This window comes from Pantherophis guttatus, chromosome 2 (genome assembly GCF_059756535.1).
Source record: "Pantherophis guttatus breed Tessera chromosome 2, ASM5975653v1, whole genome shotgun sequence".
Classification (NCBI taxonomy): domain Eukaryota; kingdom Metazoa; phylum Chordata; class Lepidosauria; order Squamata; family Colubridae; genus Pantherophis; species Pantherophis guttatus.
Genome location: NC_142064.1, coordinates 230,077,162 through 230,084,620, shown reverse-complemented (window position 1 = coordinate 230,084,620; position 7,459 = coordinate 230,077,162). Strand labels below are relative to the sequence as shown.

Here is a 7,459-nt window from a genome sequence, read left to right as displayed (position 1 = left end):
CTCATATGCATCTACAAGATTCCCACAATCTACAAAGTTGCTTAGCAGCCAGTTAAGATTTGTTGCTGACAAGTACATGCTGACTCTGATTGTCTTCTCAACAAACTGCTTACAGGGTGGTCTTGACTGAACCAGTTTAAAGTCATCAATAAATTAATAACCTCATTAATTAATTAGTATCTGCTGTAGAATCTACCTAAGTATTGATGTCAGATTGACATATCTCTACTTCCTTAAATTCTCCGTCCCGTCCCCCCCTTTTTTTTTTCAAAACACGGACTCTGTTACCTCTTCCACTCCTCTAATTATCCAGGATTTCTCAAAGACAATTAATAAATGTCAGTTTATTCCAAGTAAAAAGTATCATCTTGCTACTGCCTTTATCAGTCTCAAGGTTCAATCCTGCCATTTTATTCATCTTTTCACAGTTGTCTACTTGAGCACCTGGCTTTCCCTGGAGCCAAGCTTAAGAATGAAGTAGTTTTGTCTTTTTTTTTTTTTTTTTTTGGCCACCTGGTAGTATTGTGTTGTTTTCATTATATAGCCAATATAGTGAATCATTTATCTTGTTCATCCTTCATCAACCTCACTTCCTTCCAAGTGTTAACTGCCCTGATACTATCTCAACAGTTCAGTCTATACATTTTTGGGAGATCTGTTCTCTTTTCCCGTTTCCCTTGAGTTCCTTCTTTTTTTCCTTAGTGCTCATTTAAACATGTCTTTTTTTTTTCTCTCTCTCTCTCTCAGATTCCCACTGAGCTATGCTATTTGTTTGATCTTGCTTTGCAGTGCATGTTTAATTCTCCCGTAATCCTCCAAAGAGCTTTTGTGCCAACTTTCTGATTTCTCACCCAAGCTTCTATGCTCAGCTGGCAAATTGTCTACGGTACTAATAATAGCAATCTCGACAAAACACAGAAATTCCACTGAGCACCTTGGACCTGACGGGAGATCTTGCATAAGAAAGGACGTGGGTTTACCTCCAAGATTTTACCTTGCATAAAATAAATGGATTTTGTTCTTCAGAATAGAGGATTAAGGATGGCTTGTATAGTTCCAGCTCTTGTCAAGGGAGAGATTTGCTGTGTAGTTAATCAAATGAACCTGGCAAACTCTTTTCATGCTTTGCATTTTGATCAGTAGATGCAATGTAGCTCATGATGTTCACTTGTCATTTTGGAGGCTGGATCAGATTTATCAAGAGAATAACTTGTTGAAGTGTGTTGTTCTCTTTCCCAGTTGTAAATTTCTTTTGTGTGGGCCTTCTTATTGAAAAATGCCCCTTGAAGTGCAGCACAACATTAGTAGTGTTTGTGTGTTGTTTGCTTTAGAAAATGATTAAAAGGATTATTGCATGTATGAATCAAAGTTCTATTGTTTTTCCCCCATTATGTTTGGCTTTTAAACTGCAGGTCTTCATAAAAGCATACCTTAAGGAATAGTAGATGTGGCAACTTTCAGGTTTTCTGCTGTAAAATCGTTTTATTAACTTTACTTGTATGGTTTTTGGAATATAATATTATAAAAATATACTAGTGGAAAAGTTCCTGTTTAGGGAGAAAAAGATGCAATTATCACAGGCTATGTTACATAATTGGTGTAATTATGTTACATAATTGGTGTAATAATTACAGTGGCAATCTCATGGGTGTTCTTCTAATTTGTCGTATGTTTGTCCATCAAACTGAAAGTAGACAGTAAGGCAGAGGCCGATGAGGTCTACAATTCTGAGTCTTCAGATCTTAATGTGTTTTGTTCAATAGGGTTTGTTGTATAGAGCTGCTGCCATGGATTCTTTCTTTTGCTAGTTCTGAATCAATGGATTGTAAAGAATGCTGTGACATTGAATGCAACCATAATGTCATCTTTCTCTGTTATTAGGTCTTTGATTTTCTGGAGTCACTGTAGAATATTAGATAGAATGTTTGCATCCTTCCATGAGATGTCCAAACTTTTTTTATAAGTTCTTTTGCTATTTTGAATCCCTGGTAACAATGCAGGTAGATGAAGAGATATGTCAGACCTGTGTATTTTGGGGTATCCATAGAAGCATCCATAAAAGCAAAAAAATCAGAAAAATACCCATGGAATCAGTATTCCCAGGACTCATAGCAGAGATTGTAATGCAGCACCTCAAAACTATAGTACCTGCATGCCTTCAGCCAAAAATATGGTTCTAATATGTACATTACACAATAAAAGAGAAACAAATAGAGAAGACACCTGCAACAATCAACATCATCTTCAAAGGAATAAAAAAATTACAAGGAAAGAAGAAAACAACACACTCCCCTTCCTGAATGTCTTCATCAGCAGAGGAAAAGGAAGCAAATTAGAAACCTACATTTACCCAAGTGCCCCATTGTCAAAGTAATAACCCAATCAACAAACAAGAGGAGCTGTGTGAGAACCTTATTTAGACAAGCACAAATGCATTGCTGTAATCCAGGATACTAGAAAAAGGAAAAAGACCATATGTACAACAGCTTCCAATAAAATAGAAACCCATACAACTTTATCAAAAAAATGCCTGACTGCCCCATCCACTACAGCGCAACCAATATAAAGTATGAAAATGACAACATTATTGTATATCAAAACCATTTCAGACTATGACAACCACATGATATCACTGTAGCACACAAACCAACCAAAGCTCTTCAAATTATACAAAAGCCAGGGGAAAATAGGACTCATCTACAACAAGGGTCTCTTGGCAACTTTACAACTTGTGGACTTCAACTCCCAGAATTTCTCAGCCTGTCATGTAACAGCCACTGTTTAGAACAGTGATAGACAGAAAACTAGCAGAATGCATCCATGAACACTAAATAGCAATTAGAAGACACAGTGAAAAGTCCTTAATATCATAACACATAAGTAGACTTAACCATAGTTTCATCTGTGAAACTGTGAGCACTCTAGACCAAGCTAATTTTTTTTTTAAGTTAGGAATTCCTGGAAGCTTAGTACCATCAACAGACACATAGAGCTAAACCACATTTACATACCATTCAAAAGAGACAATAAAAAAATTAAGAAATTATACCCCAATCAAGGAACTTCCAAGGAGACAATAACACCTCAGCAACACTGGCAGGACAAGTTACTATATATAAACAGACAGCAAACCCCACATTCAGTAGCATTGATAATGTTACATAGTTGGGTAATGAAATATCTGCAAGAATACAACTAAGCTCAGAGAGCACCAAGGATGCCATCTTCTGTCTTCTTTTATCTTCCTTTGAATTGGTTAATATCTGGACATTGGTATCCTTTAGCATACTAATTTGAGGATGAAATCTCCTTTTGAGTTTAAAGATTTTTTGAATGACTTTCCTTATTCTTCCATTTCTGTTTCCCTCTTTTATGTCTGCAAATGTTGTTGTAATGCTGCTTTTTGTCTCTGCCAGCAGCTCTCTGAAACTCTTCATTAAATTCCTTTCTAAGATTTTTGCCTTTCTTGGCTTTGGCTTCTCTTCTCCTTTTGGCAATTTCCAGTTTATTCTGAAAAACACTTTGTTTTCTTCCCTTTTTTCATTTTTGGCTGTCTCTTTTCACATCCATCTTTAATGACCTTTAAAGTTAGATCCATAATTCTTCTAGTTCTCTATCAATTAAGTTCAGGACTTCAAAGCAGTTCTTGATGTTCTCCTTGAAAATGGTGGGTATATCATTGGTGAAGCTCATGTCATGGAAATTGTCTGGCTTTTTTCTTATTATTTAAATTAACTTGATCTTGCACATGAACAGTTCATAATCTGTTCCATAGACAGCACTTGGCCATGTCTTTGATGCTATAATTGAGCTCCCCCACTCCTTTTAATCATAATATAGTCAATTTTATTTATGGATACTCCATCTGGTGATGTCCAGGTAGAACGTTGTCAATCTGGTTCTTTAAAGACAGTGTTTGTTATGAAGAAATCATTGGAATGGCAGAAATTTGTAAGTCAATCTCCTGTTTCATTTTGGTTTCCAAAGACATGCAATCTAGCTACATTTTTTTTCTTTCATGTTTCCAACTTTGACACTGCAAATTTCAATCACAAGCAGCACATCTTGCTTGCATGTTCTCTCAATTTCAAACTGTACTTGATCATAAAACTCCTCTTCTTCTGCATCAATAGTATCAATAGTTGGAGCATAAATTTGAACATTCAATGTATTAAAGGTTTCTCTGAGAACTCTTATCAGCATCATTCATTTATTAATCGTATTGTAGCCAAGTACTGTTCTGATTATGCCCTTTCTAACTAAAAGCAACAATGTACCTTCTTTGTTTTTTCATCTTCTGAGTAATAAACAGTGTGACCTGACTGAAAAGTGTCCCATTCTGGTCCATCTCAATTTACTGATGCCTGAGATGCCAATTTCTAATCATTTCATTTCATCTTTCACTGTATTGAACTCTCTTGTTCAATTCTTGTTTCTTGTTTCTCACCTTCCATGTTCCTACTGCAATTCTATTTTTTTCAGCTTCTGATTTTCTTTTCCTTTATGGAAACATCAGCAACTAGATATCCTGAAGGTTTTAATCTAGCCAAGTCAGAAACACCATTAACACTCTGAAAGATCCACAGCTCTTCCTCATAGCATGTTGAATGCCATCTGACCTGACGGACGTATGATATGGCACTGTATTAGCAATCATTTTATATTTGCTATCCATGTGGTTTTGTTGGTACAAATACAGGAATGGTTGCCCATTGCTTTCTTCTGTGCCAAATGAATTCATACCTTTGCCATTGTTACTAAAGTGATCATCTGCCTCTGACATCTTCCTATATTGATACTGCCCAATAAAAGTGCCTGCATACCTTAGATGGACAACTATGATCATCTCCAATGCAGAGAAGAGCATTGAAGATGATTAGGGGACTGGAGACTAAAACATAAAGAATGGTTGCTGGAATTGGGCATGTCTAGTTTAATGAAAAAAAGGACTAGGAGTGACATGAATGCAGTGTTCTGATATCTCAAGGACTGGAGGAGTCAAGCTATTCTCCAAAGCACCCGAAGGCAGGACAAGAAGGAATGGATGGAAACTAATCAAGGAGAGAAGCAACCTACAACTAAGAAGAAATTTCCTAACAGTTAGAACAATTAATCAGTGAAACAATTTGCCTGCAGAAGTTGTGAATGCTCCAACACTGGAAACTTTTAAGAAGAGGTTGGACAACCATACAGGCCAGGAGTGGATCAGAGGGCAAAGAAGTTAGGTCATCTCCTTATCAATATAAGATGCAATTTTCTATTCTACTTCATCAATCTTATTTTTTCCACAGGAACAATACAAATAGGTATCACTGTAACTATTGCAATACATTCATACATTCATTCATTCATGACTTAAACAATAAACAAATGTAAATGCTAGAGGCATCTGGAAAATGGCTGGAATTCGCATACTGAATTACCCATAATAATCTTTGACTAGGCTTCTCAGCATTTTGCTACTTTTCTAATGCAATTAAAGACTTGCAATGCAACTCATCTTTCCTATTTCAGCTCTTCTTTTCTTTTAAAAATTGCAGAATAGCTTCCTGGCTGTCATATCACAGATGAGTTAAGAGCCAAAGAACTGCAGGTTGTTTTCAACGTAAATCTCCCAGAAAACAATTGCATTCTGTTACTTCCATTTTTGCTGTCACTCTCGTACCAGCCTATCACAAAATAAGTACCTTGAAATTATATTAATTACCACTCACTGGGTCTCCATAAACTTACTACTATTGAGGAAATCAAATCAATTGGAAAATATCTAAGAAGACAAGGCACTTGTAAAACAATGTTGGGAGGCAACAAAAGTACTATTATGTGCAATATGAAACATTGTCATTTTCTGCTTGATCTTTTACCCTCTCCATTTTTTCCAGGATGCATTACAATCTCTCTTGTCATCTCTATGAAATCAGATTTCTTGCTATGAACATGACATGGAAATCAATTTAAGTTTAGAAAGAGCCAAAAAAATACAATGAAATAAAGAACGATTGAACACTGGTAGTTGAACCAACAAATTTTATTATCTAAATCTGAATTCTTTAGTAAACATCAATGGGATTGAATCAGTGGTGAAATCCATTTTTTTTTTTACTACCGGTTCTGTGGGCATGGCTTGGTGGGCATGGCAGGGGAAGGATACTGCAAAATCTCCATTCTCACCCCACTCCTGGGGGAAGGATATTGCAAAATCTCCATTCCCACCTCACTCTGGGGCCAGCCAGAGGTGGTATTTGCTGGTTCTCTGGACTACTCAAAATTTCCGCTATCGGTCCTCTAGAGACTGTCAGAACCTGCTGAATTTCACCCTGGACTGAATCCTCAATCCTTTCTCCACTCACTAACTTAAAGGACAAGGCTCAATGGTTTACATAAAGCCTATTCCTAAAAAGTTTGTTTTAGCATTTTTTTCAATGCCTTCCAGGCCTTCTGTACATTACTCATAATTTTCTAATCATTTTCTACGCTTAACTTTCCTCCAAAGAAAGACATCTATAATTTTTCTACTGATCCAAAATTATCTGGTTGGCCACTAAATGGCACCAAAGGGTTAGGATGTGATAACTTTCTTTGCTGCCATCTAGTAGGCTTCCAAATATTTGCAGTCCAGATCTGGTAGTCCTATGTTACATAAACACAGCTATATGGATTGCAAATTTTACAGGAAAAAAATTAATGGGTCAAATGACTTTGCTAATATTTCTTTATTCAGACTTTAGTCAAATGTTAAAGTCCACAGAGAAAAGGCTTTGTTCTGTACATATCAATATACTTTGTTGTGTATGTTCAGTATTTTAGTTTACAAAACCAAAGCTGTTTTTAAAACGTTTAGATATTTCTTCTTCTTCTTCTTCTTCTTCTTCTTCTTCTTCTTCTTCTTCTTCTTCTTCTTCTTCTTCTTCCTTCTTCCTTCTTCCTTCTTCCTTCTTCCTTCTTCCTCCTCCTCCTCCTCCTCCTCCTCCTCCTCCTCTTTCTGCAGGAAAAGTAGGGAGGGTAGGGGGAGTAGAAGAAGGAAGGAGGAAGGAAGGAAGGAAGGAAGGAAGGAAGGAAGGAAGGAACGAGGAGGAGGAGGGGGAGGGGGAGGAGGAGGAGGAGAAAAGCCCATATGTCGCCTGCTTCCATGTTCTTAGGGGTGCATAATCTTTTTCAGACATAGAGAGACATTTCACTTTACAAAAAGTGAGCCAGGAAGAATTAAAAAGCGAATCCAAAAAGAATTAAAAAATAGGTGCAAATTAAATATAAAGTTAAATTTATATTAAATAGTTAACAATTATAATACACGTGGGGAATATAATCAGTAAAAAATGTTAATGTAGCTGCTGTGAAAAGAGCAAAGGAATTAACGGCCAACTTGGGAAGTTTTTCCCAAAGCATTGAAAATATGAATGTGCTCCCAGGCCTGAGTTTGGACCCTTGAGAGTTTTTGTTTCTGTCCATTGTTTTGTTT

At 36.5% G+C, this 7,459-nt stretch overlaps 1 long non-coding RNA gene across 3 annotated transcripts in view; it reads right to left on the bottom strand.

The window, feature by feature from the left end:
* Positions 1-509: 509 nt before the first annotated feature.
* LOC117673918 (uncharacterized) overlaps positions 510-7,459 on the bottom strand; it is a 99,868-nt gene continuing 92,918 nt past the window's right edge. For all 3 annotated transcript variants that reach the window (XR_004593610.3, XR_004593606.3, XR_004593609.3), the window contains one exon: positions 510-7,459. This exon is cut by the window's right edge and continues 315 nt beyond it. This is a non-coding gene — a long non-coding RNA (uncharacterized LOC117673918).